Genomic DNA, 12,993 nt, shown 5'->3' on the forward strand with positions numbered 1-12,993 from the left:
GTTTATCTTTATCTTGTGAGTAATATTTAAGAGATTTTTCGCTGTTTCATCAGCAATACATAAAATAGTATTGTAATGCAAATTAATCATAAAATTTTGTTTTTGAGTATTAGATTCTGCTAATGTTCGGACACGTGCGATCGTTTTGTTATTGAATAAATTTGTAAACATAAATAAATATTCATTCGTTGTTGCCGAAAATTAGTAATTTTATTTGAATTTAGTCCTTCGTGACTGACAGCCCTGTTTCGATGAACAGGTCATCAACAGGGAACTTCACAGAACGAGCGATTTGCTCTATCTATCTCTATCTTATTTATCCCTCCGGCTGGCGATAGACAGAGACCGCTATATAGACAGCCAAGGAATGCGTTTTACAACATGGCCGGTCGAGCCGAGACGCCATCCCAGTATTTTCTTTAAATTTAAAACAGTTTTGTTTCGTCCGCGGTTGGTGTTGTCGCCGTCCGCATCGGCAAAATACAGAATTTGACAGGCGTTTTCGCCGCAGTTAACCAGTAATAAAAACAATAATATTAAATAAAAACTGTCGGGAAGTATTCAAACTTACCGGTGTTGAATGGTGCGCGTGATTTATTTACTTGGATTCCGTGCGGACAATTTAAAAGTTACCATAAAACTGGATAAGTTTGTTGTGGAATGCGGCGTGCCGTAAGCCATCTTGCAGGTTCAAGTTCTTGAATAAAGGGAAGCCTTCCCGTGTATCCTGTGAAACCTCCAAAATATTACAATATCATCTTTTTGAATTGCCCCGTTTTAAAATTTTCGCGACTGCGCGCTTTTGATCGGACACAGGCTTGATAATAATTGGCCAATCCCGTTCTTTTATTTTTGTTTATGTGCGCCGCCGGCTTTTGTTTTTGTTTGAAGTGAGAACAATATTTTGTATGAAAACAATATTGTTTTAGACATTTTAGTTCTTTAAAAGAAAAGTTTTGTAATTTAGTCGAGACTTTTCTGGATCTTCCTTCTCCAAGCTGCAGTATGCAGATGTGATCGCTGTATCGACAGGTGAGATTTTATTTATTTATTTTAAAACAGCTACCTTTTATAATAATATTTTGTATTTATCTTCATTTTACATTATCACCTATTTACGGTGCACATGACATTGCATCAAAAATATTTATTTAAAAAAGAACATGATTTATAGTTTGAATTTTATTAAACATTGTCATTTTTATGTTCGGTCAATGTGCAAAATTTTGTTGCGAGTAATAACGAAAATTAGATATGCATGCAGTAGAACACAGCTGTGTCGAAATTTTTAACTATTCAATTAACAAGCCTTTTGAACCGGTGAATTTAAAAAAAATCTGTAAAGCTGACTTACCCGGGAATCTAACACGGGATCCGTGAATTATTTCACATACTTACGAAATGCTTCAAATGATTAAAATAAATAGTGATTTTATTCATATTTTGTGTGTAGTCAAATCCTTGCACACAAATACTGGATTTAACCACACAAAAGGGTTGTAATTAAAAAAAAAATATTTAATAACATCCTTGTGTAAATATAAGCAAAGCAAAAATAAAAAAAATATATAATGTTATACAAAATAGAGTTACCATCATTTTTATGCAAAATTTATTTTAAATATTTGTCATTTGATGCAAAAAATTATTTTGTTTTTGTTATATTCGGAGTCAGGTTGTGGTCACTTGGTTAATGTCACGGACCTTTGTGTCAGAGTTTCTAGGTTCGAGCACATTGGGCCACATCTTGATTCTTAATTTGTTCAACTGGTCTCTTTCCATAAGTCTACGAAAATAGTATATTTAAAATGAATTGATATAACATATTTTTGTAAATCATATGAACACAATATTCAATTTCTTCAAAAGTAAATTACATAATTAAATCAATTATCTAATACGAGAATAATGTGTACCCATATGTTTTCCTAAAAAGGTAAAATATTACGTTTTTATTCTAGTATTATGTACTTACCTACTTTGGTACTAATTTTTGTACATAGAGTCACCGACATTTGATATAGAAGTACATTTCAATATAAATTGAAATTATATTCACACAAATTATATTGATAGATTAAATATCAACTATTTATAATAAGTAGGTTTTTGCGTATAAACTTTTGTATACTTGAATGCGTAGTCCATAGAAATCGAATGATTACTAAAACAGTGTCAAATAAAATGAGTTAATAATAAGTTCTTACTTATAGTTATTGTCACAATTTTCCAGTGAGGTATCACCAGGTACCTACCAACCTATCTATTGTAATTGTTGTACTGAAGGTTTTAAATAGTTGCGATATTCGAGATATTCTCAATATTTTTGTATCATATGGGAACAATATTTTACGTTTCTCTCCCCTGATTTATTCACCACCGGGATATTGGCAAATTTAAATAAATTCAATTAAAATCGCGAAGGTTAGCAAAATTGCCGTACGTAGGCACTGATGGGTCATTACTAGTTTCAAAGGGGCGCTGGACCAAATAACATTTTTCTAGAGAAGTATGATCATGCATACGGATGTGTGTTGAAAGAAATAAGGGAGATAAAAAGGATTAAGCTGTCTACACTTCAAAAAGCACGCATACGAACAAATGGCGTTAAGAAAATCTTAAAAGCGCAGTCTATGTGTGGGAGTATGTTAAATCCAATATGTATTCCTCCCAAGTGCAAATACCCCATTCCGCCGAGAGTTATAAAATAAAGTATTTTGCTGTTTTTTTGGTGGTTGCAATATAACTACATATCGCTCACTCCTTTCAACAACGTCACATATCAAAAATCGTCAATTTTCAGTTATGCATGTTTTCGGAATGCCCAGAAAATGTACTATATCCCAGCAAAAGTGGCATATTTTTAACTTAATATTTACCCGCTACAGGGCAGAAAGTGTAGTTTTTGCATTTTGAAGAAAAGGTATTGCATAATTATTTTTTTTTTAAATGTATACAAAATATTTTTCAAATGGAGAAAAAACATTCAGGTTTTACGTAAAAAGATTTGTTGCACAGTAAAAAGTTCAATAAGTGGCTTGATATTTATTTTGAAAACATTTTATTATATTTTTAAACTTTAAAAACGATCTCCTAAAAAAATCATGTTTTTTTTTTATATATATGACGTTGTTGAAAGGAGTGAGCGATATGTAATATGAGAAATATAACTGCAAATGTAATTATGAGAAAGCGGTACGTTATTTATTGTTTCAGCATTCACTTTATGGTATGACATTATTAAATTACAAATAAAACACCTTTTTATAAGGAGTTTATATTTAAATCTGTAGATGGAAGCATCTGTAGCTTCCGAAACTAGTCGCAACAAAATACAATCCTGAAATAGTATTTTTGTTGTTGTTGAATTACATAACGTATAATGATCCTGAAACCTAGCTACGGCTTATGCAACATCACTTGGACTTACTTGGGCTTCAAATGAGTGGATTTACTATTCATGTTTAAAGTTACTATAATCTCAAGTAATTCATGAGTGAAAATTCTAGGCAAAAACACTCGCTACTCAAGTGGTAAAAAAAGTGTTTTATTTTTAATTTAATGAGAAATCTGCATAAAACCGAGGATATTTTTGTAAATTGACGCGAGCAGGTGGGGAAAATTTCTTTCGATATGCATATTTATAGTTATTAAAATGATTAAAATAATTAAAAAGTTTTTGTACAAAAAAGGAAGATAATCTGAATATGTTATTTATTTATATATATGTATTATCTTTATCCCGTGAATAATCTTTAAAAGATTTCTTGCTTTTTTATCAGCAAATCGTAAAACATTATGATAATGTAAATATATTGTTTTTAAGTATTTTATATATTTTTTTAAATATTCGTACACGTGATGTCAAAAGACCCATATTTTTGTTCTCGAATGAATTTGTAAGAATAAATAAATATTTTTTTGTTATGCCTGAAAATTAGTACATACTTTTATTTTAATTTAGTCCTTCGTGTCTGACAGTCCTGTTTCGTGAAAAGGCCATCTTTTTTTGTTGAATTACCTAACGTCCAAGTGACTCTGAAATCTACCTACGGCTTATGCAACACCGCTTATTATGACCCTACTCAAGCTTCAACTTTTTAAGTTTCATAGCCTATGCCTACTCGTGAGTGGATTTACTCTTTATGTTGAAAGTTACTATAATTTCGGGAAAATACTAGGCAAAAACACTCGCTGAACAGGCTATCAACAAGGAACTTCGCATAAAAGCATGAAAACGAGGATGTTTTTCGAAATCCATATTTACAAATAAATGATTAAATCAATTTAAAAAAAAGTGTCTTGGGACATATTTTTTTTAATCAATATTTGTATGAGTACTGTTTTTCCTCGTTCCCGGGCACGGCCCTATGGCACCCCGTGCCCGGGCACGGCCCTCGTGCCCCTGGTGCCCGGGCTAGTCACTGCGCCGGCCGCGGCCGAGCGACCGCTCGCTGCTGCAGTGTGCAGTATAAATTATAAATAAATAACGAGACTTGTAAAACCGCCGACGAGGCGAGGAGTTTGGGATCGGCTGCACGCGATGGAGTTCGGGATGCACTCGGCATTATAGCGGTGCAAGTCTGGATATTTTACGAATTTTATTAACGCCCAACATACGATGAAACGCAACTCAATTTTCTTCAAACCCAGGTAATATTTGACGTGAAGTGAATTTTTTGCTCTACACTGTTTTTGTATTGAAACAAATTTTCTTCGAAGTAAATAAATGATTTTGAAAATAAAAGAGTTATTAATAGGTAAGGAGTTATAAAAATTTAATAAATATTTTTTCGATATATATATATATATATATATATATATATATATATATATATATATATATATATATATATATATATATATATATATATATATATATATATATATATATATACACAAGACGTGTGGCCCCTCGCGCAGTCGGTCGCTTACTAAATTCTTATGCTTATGTTTGCAAATAAGGCCTTAATGTCCACGTTAATACTGAGTTTAGATTTTCATAATTTATAAGAGTCGGATTTGAAGTTTTTGATAATTTATAGACTAATCTACTTCCATTTTAGACATATTTTTTCAAGACTTCAAGTTCCCTTATTCTTTTTTTAACGCGAACGTTTTTCCAAATCCTTATCCCCACCTGATGGTGCATAGAGCATAAATGTAGTGTTATCTTGATCGTTCACGCATGAAGGAAGGGTGATCAGCCCTCCGCTTTGGGTACCAGTCCAGGGTAATATTGAATAAATATAAGATAAAAAATAACTTATATTTATTTGACCTCCTCTGGGAATCGAATCTGAGACCTCTAGTACAGTAGCCGAGCGTGCAGACCATCACCCCACGGAGGCGGACAAAATGTTGCATTCTGTTTTATGTACAAGTTCCTTAGTGCATATATATATATATATATATATATATATATATATATATATATATATATATATATATATATATATATATATATATATATATATATATATATATATATAATATATAAAAAAAGACTATTATACCATTAATTATATAAAACATTAAACCACGAGTGTAAGTCCCTTTTTTGACACAAGAGTTCAGTCACTTTTTTGGAGAGGCACAGCGAATATAAAACTGAAAGTTTGCCATATGTATAAATATTTAGAAAATGTATTATGTTGTACTTAAAAATGTAACTATATTAAATTTAAAAAAAAATGTTTAATATTTATTAGTTGTGCCCCTTTTATTACGAATTCTGTTCTTATACATAGAACTCTAATGGACACAGTGTGATTTTCGATCAAAGGAAGGATCCGTGTTATTATAAGAACAGTTTCAAGCGTATTATTATGTAGGTATATATGGTTGGTGAAAACATAACAAGGAAAAGCACACAATTTGTAATATAATACTCCTGAAGATTACCACTGCAATTTATTCCGAAAAGCCGACTTGTTATAAAACATTAAACCGGCCGAATTACGAACTATATATATAACAAGGTTCCAACTTACAAAGACATTCTAGTCATATTATCCTTAAAATTAGAAAATCCTAGTCTCTATTTATTTTTTATCTATGGTTAACGGATTTATATGCTGTTGTGGAGGTAAAAAAAATGTACAGAGTACAGGTACAAAAAGAGTACAGGTATGCAACCCTTAGTGCTATTAAAGTATAACATTTTTTAGTTAGAAGAAACAAAATCCACTCAACGATCTATTTTAAACCATTTACATAATAAACAAGATAAATAAATAAATGCAACTCCCATATTTAAAAAAAACCCTACTGCCTATCCATTGCTGCTATTCTGCTTGTCCCATCTTCCTTCCTACATTCCGCCTCCATTTCCTTTGCAATATATCCGTGATGTCTTTAATCCTCTCCTTCTCTTACCTCATCTGTATCGCATAAAATATATTTTACTTCTACAATACATCCCAGAATGAGCGCTGGACCAATCACCTCACCTTGTTGTAATTAACGATCAAAATAAAACTGCGTCGATCCAATGCAGTGCCCTATGCATCATTTGGGTGATATATTAAATATTTATTACATCAGAAACTGAATTATTCACTATACGAATGATTTATCCATACACACATATGTATATTATACGTATGGTGAATAACATATTATCTTTAATATCGATAAATCCTTCGTCTCATTTGTGACTTTACTTTAATTTAATTTATTCAAAATATGTATTTACAAAAATATAACAATTTAATTCATTAGCTACACATATCTTATTATAAAATATCTCATACTAGTTACGCTGTGCCTCTCCAAAAAAGAGACTAAGCTCTTGTGCTTCGAGAGGAACATACACTCAATATTTATATATTTTTCTTAATTAAGGGGATATTTACTTAGTATAAATTTCCTTGTACTTTTTTAGTGTTTTCATGTAATAGGCAGTTTTTAAAGTATTTTAATATTTTCTATTTTTTAATCTCTAATACGTATGGATTGTAAATTCGGAGTTTGTTTTTAATAAGTTTGTCAACAAAATCACGAATTTCTTAACAATGGATCTTTGTCAGACGGGAGGAATATCTAATTTAACATACTCAATCTATAAAGGATTGTATTAGACTTGTTTTGTGTTTATAACAGCCGATATAATTAATATTTTCTTTCATCATTTTCTTTTGGAAAATTCGCCTTCGAAAAAACGTTATTTTCGTAAGTTGGCAATGAATGACGTCACAGAAACGATGAAGTTATTTTAATATTGGTTACATTGCTAAATTATTGGCGGCTCTATTTGTTGATGTCTACGGTCCACCCAACCTCCCCTCGTATTTGTATCACACAAATGGTAGTATAGTGGTAAATAAACAATTCACACAACTACTATTACAGCTCTATAAACCATAGGCAATAAACCATATGACGTCATAAAACGTTCGATGACGAAAATTTGATGACGCATGCGAACGCACGTTTTTCGTTTTATAAAAATATGTAATGTTTAAACCTTCATATATCCCTTATTTCTCTACATATTTCAATAAGAATGCTACAGATAGTCTTGTGATTTTTCATATCAATTTACTAGCCAATAATCACACATCTTGATATTAATCCATTCGAGTGTAGGTACTCGTGTTTTTATTAAACGCATATTATTTTATAATATCTTTTACTCACAGTCGTTTTCACGTCGTATCGACATGTCGATGACCTCGTTATTTGTATGATATTAATGAGTTTTTTCTGCCTTATTTATAGATATCTCAGTTGATCTAACCACTTTAAGTGCTCTTCGTAATAATCCTAATTTGGCGTCTAATGCTTGTATTAAAAATATAGCCGAGGAATTTCGAATATGTTAAACCGACATCCACTTGCAATTCGTGTGGGATGTGGTTAGGTATGTTTTATTGTATCGTTATGTTAATGTAAATATATGAAAGGTGTCTGTTGATGTCTAACTAATCTGGGATTATTTATAAACTATCGTTAAAAAACAAATCCTGGAAAAAATATTCGTTCCGTTTGGTGGGAATTTTAATTTTCTTTTTGTTTTCAAATTGATGCATTTAACATATCGCTCACTCCTTTCAAGAACGTCATAAATCAAAAAACTTGATTTTTCAGGAGAACGTTTTTAAAGTTTAAAAATATAACACAATGTATTAAAAATAAATATCAAGCCACTTATTCAACTTTTTTCTGAGCAACAGATATTTTTAGGTAAAACCTGAAGGTTTTTTCTCCATTTGAAAAATATTTAGTTTATTTAAAAAAATAATTAAACAATACCTTTTCTTCAAAATGAAAAAACAACATTTTCTGCCCTGTAGCGGGTAAATATTAAGTTAAAAATATGATTCTTTTTCTGGGGTATAGTACATTTTCTAGGCATTCTGAAAACATGCATTACTGAAAATTTACGATTTTTGATTTATGACGTTCTTGAAAGGAGTGAGCGATATGTATAATATTTTTTATATAAGAATTCGATTTAATAAAAAATAATAACATTAAAAAAAAACACAAAATTATAAAAATCTTATTTTTTTTCTTAAGTGGTTAGTCATTTTTACTTAACATTTTTTTACAAAAATTTTAGTAATATTAGAAAATAACCACTCTTCGAGATTTTTTTGTATACCGGTTTCGAGACATACCCGTCTCTTCGTCAGGACATGCAAATAGTTTGCAAAATTATTTGCATAAATGCTGGTGTACTGATTGTCCTGACGAAAAGACGGGTACGTCTCGAAACCGATAGACAATAAATCTCGGTGTGTGATTATAAACTAATATTACTAAGATTATTGTAAAGAAAAGTAGTACAAAAATATTTTTTATTTACTGATTTATTTTGTTAATCACGCTGATATTGAAGAACCTGGACAAGCGCATTGAATTTCGGCTTATCAGTATTATTATCGTAAATAAAATTTAGTTTTATGATTATCATCTTTTAAACGCAACGCGATAAAGGACCATTTTACCAACACTGGAAGGCGGAAAGGATTTTGATTAAAATAGGGTTATTAATTAATTTTTTTTTAATTATGTATTTTTATGACTTGTGAGTGTGAATAGATATACCATATATGTTTCCCCATAGATAAAAAATACCCATTAATAGTTATATAAATAGTTATCAATGGAAAGTCAAGTATTAAAAATTCCACCATTTTGAGCAATTTCGTTCGTTAACATTACTTTTTCCCCACTTAATTTCTTCTTCAATTGATGTAGTTGTTCACGATAGGTTTATTATTTATTTCTAAATTCGACTAGGCATTGAAGGCAGTATAAGGTATGTTTATACCAAAACATAACTTCAAAGCTCTTTGTTTTTGAGTGTCGCTATAATATATATTTAGATACGTAGGTACATATATCATTGTACTTAAAAAAAGCTCAAAGTATTTATAATAATTTTTAGAATTACAGGCAACACTGAACCATAGTATTGCGATTGTCATCGAGCTAATTTTCTCACATCATCTATCCTGTATTCATGTTATTTACAATATTTCTATTTTATTTTTGTTTTTTAATTCATTTATTTTATTCTTATAATACTTTGTAGCTGTAAACAAAATACAGGTATGGCTGGCTAAGTATTGGTCTCACCGCTTAGTCAAGCCGGAATAAAATAAGAATTATTATTTTTATCATCATATCGTATTCTACAAGTTAAATAGGAGACCTTTATTAATTAATTTTTATCGTATTTCAATTTATTAATTTTTTGTGGTTATTTTCTTCTCTACATATTTACTTGTTCTTTAGAAAGACTAGTAGCTGCAGTTCGTAAAATTGGAATGTTATATATTCCGCGATGTCGAAAGATTTAGCTCATTAGTCGAATTCTTTCAGTAGGTTAACTAAATTTATCATTAACCTATTTTCGTATTATCTGTTGGAACGCACTGGGAGAATAAAGAAAATTTTCTGGAATTTGACCTGTAGGAAGTAGCGTTGCGACAATTGCTTGGCGGTCTGCCTAATCTAATACAAAATACAATATAATATGAACAAATAACATATTAATTTCAATTAGACATGTAATGATATATATTTTTGACGATACGATAATGCCCTTAAGGTAGTATTTTACGAAGATGGCGCTCTATATATTATCCAAAAATATTATTATTATAAATTGAACAAATTGACCGAACAAACCGTCGCTATGTCGATCTTTTTGTATTTTTATATGATTTGTGAAATGACTCAAAATTGTAAGGAAAATAAAACTTTATTTATCGAAACATTTTCATTTGAAAACATCAAACATGACAATAATCGAATTAGATTTTCGATTTCGACAATAATCGAATTAAAAAATCATGTCGTTAGTAGTAGTAAAAAGCATGTTTGATCAGTTACAATTTCGACCGTGTAAAAAAAAATTGAACATGTTATATATACCTAAAAATCATATTGGCAGACATATGCATATCGCTCACTCCTTTTATGAACGTCATATATCAAAAATCGTCAATTTTCAGTTGTGCATGTTTTCGGAATGCCTAGAAAAAGTACTATATCCCAGCAAAAGCGGCATATTTTAAACTTAATATTTACCCGCTACAGGGCAGAAACTGCTGTTTTTGCATTTTGAAGAAAAGGTATTGTTTATTATGTTTTTAAATTTACAAAATATTTTTCAAATGGAGAAAAAACATTCAGGTTTTACCTAAAAAGATCTGTTGCACAGTAAAATGTTCAATAAGTGGCTTGATATTTGTTTTTAATACATTGTATTATATTTATTAAACTTAAAAAACGATCTTCTGAAAAATCAAGTTTTTTGACGTTGTTGAAAGGAGTGAGCGATATGTATATCGCTATCGGTATGGTTTTCGTTAAGGAAATCCCCATTTTCTATAGGCAGGTTTTATTAAACTAATTAATCTTCATCCCAAATAAAATACTGCCGCGTAATTTTCAATGCGACTTTTCTCATGTTCTATGATACGTCAGCGGAAAAGACGTATGTCACTCGCTTGCATTCTTGACGTAACGTTTTCGTAATTTGTGGATTTCGGTGATCATTTGATCCAATAAAATGGCTCCGTTTTATTGTCATATATTTTCTTGGCGCCAAGACACAATTTATTTGTGTTCAGACACAAAGCGACACGACGGCGTTTTGAATATTTACAATTCAAAGGTATTTCATACAAATTTTGGTCAATTAATTATGATAATTTATTTGCAACATTTTGAGTGTGTCCAAATACTTGTTCACAAAATCTGAATTATCTCCAATTACAGGAGTTATTTTCATATTATTTTTTGACATCTCATCAAAGATGAAGAAGAATATGGAAGTGTGGGCATTTAAGTATTTGGACACACTCAAAATGTTGTAAATAAATTATCTGGTCAAATTAAAAGCTTAAATAATAAAAATGAAAATGATATTTTCTGGCGTTTCTCATGCGTGTGATTATAATCCAGGATTCGGACCTCACATACTAATAAAAGAGTTTCTGTTCCATAAAAAGCTTCTTTTCATCTCACCAATAGATGTCTCTAGTGAAGTTCTAGTGATTCAAGAACAATGTTTCAAAAAATTGGTTCATATATATAGAACTTCCAAGGATTTGAGTAGTGTGGTTGTCAATAATGGGTAGAATTGGTGAATGTTACACGTGTGTAACATTCACCAATTCTTAAACCAGCCTATGACGGTCGTCAGCCCCGTAAATGCCCAGACTTCCATATTCTTCTTCTTATCAGATGTCAAAAAATAATATGATAATTAATTAATTGAAAATTATCTAAATCCTTATCAAAATGATCCAATTTGAGTAAGTCGGTTGGTTACCGTAACAACCGGTGTTGTCACAGGTTTACCGTGACATGTAGTCCAGTTACCGTAAGTCTTAGGTAACCGCAGCCCGAACTATTCGTTTGTTTGTTTTTAGAAGCTACTGTATTTTCTGTTGGTTCTGGCTATATGTTTATCCAACACAAATAAACGCCATCCAAAGCGTACGGTTTAAAGCGATACGCGAGATTTTTAATTGAAAAAATATATTCCTTCCATCTACAAATAAAAAAAAGTTATAATCTGCAAAATTCCTCAGACTGAAGCAATATTTTACTCCTAAAGTCTTTTAAATCCTCACCCATTGTATTTTTTTGGTTCAACTAAGTAGGTGTATTGTATCAACATTTTTTCTTTATTCTTTGTATACCTGGTATCTCAAATTTGTCATCTTAAAATTAAGGCTTAGTTGATGGGCGTATTATTAGTCCCTTTTCTTTAAACAAGTATTTTCGGTGCTTTCATATTTTAAGTTAGGTAGGTCTTCTTTTGTATTCTGCTACCAGCGATAACTCTATTTTATATTATAGTATTAGTGAGTAGATGCGGTAAAAGATTCAACAGTTGGCATCTTACAACAATATTATGTACAAGAAATCGATACAAAATGCAAAAAATTATTAACAGCAAAAAAATGAGAAATATAGACGACCTCACAAAATTAAATTAAAAAAAATATCTCTGTCTTTGACGATTTACAAGAAATTGTAATAAAAAAAACTGTATCGATGTACTGTAAACTACTTTACTAACTACAAACTTTTCTTACTCAGTAAAAATTAAACATATTTTTTTTCGTAAGCTTTTGCTACTTTTAATACAAATTGACAACCGCAAATAAATTCTTAAGTCATTAGACATAGAAGCCAAGAAGTAAAGTTAAATTTATCTTCACTGTGTAGTTAAAATGTCAACTTTTGTATGGAATCCCAGTCCTGATATATTAATTTTCCAAATAACCCGTATATTTTTTGGTATTCTTTCCACCTAAGCATATTTTATGAATGATGGCTTTTCCCCATGGATATTTTATGGTTTCTAACCGATCAGTGTCACCTTGGACCTGTCCCGCGGCCAACTTCTCAACTTTTTTAGACAAGACAAGATTTATAATTTGAAGAAAAAAAAACAAGACGAGAATATTTTCCAACATTTTGAGTGTGTCCAAATACTTGTTCACAAAATCTGGATTATCT

The 12,993-nt window shown here is 30.5% G+C and overlaps 1 protein-coding gene across 3 annotated transcripts in view; it reads left to right on the forward strand.

Annotated features, from left to right (window-relative positions):
- Positions 1 to 432: 432 nt before the first annotated feature.
- The window catches only part of boi (brother of ihog), an 80,169-nt gene continuing 67,608 nt past the window's right edge, over positions 433 to 12,993 (forward strand). For 2 of the 3 annotated variants that reach the window (XM_088258319.1, XM_088258321.1), the window contains exon 1: positions 433 to 1,032. The gene's annotated coding sequence lies outside the window, so the exon portion shown is untranslated. The remainder of the gene's footprint in view (positions 1,033 to 12,993) is intronic. The other variant, XM_088258320.1, reaches the window with a different exon arrangement.

This window comes from Brachycentrus maculatus, unplaced genomic scaffold (genome assembly GCF_059751285.1).
Source record: "Brachycentrus maculatus isolate JH-2025_06_01 unplaced genomic scaffold, ASM5975128v1 h1tg000092l, whole genome shotgun sequence".
NCBI classification, from domain to species: domain Eukaryota; kingdom Metazoa; phylum Arthropoda; class Insecta; order Trichoptera; family Brachycentridae; genus Brachycentrus; species Brachycentrus maculatus.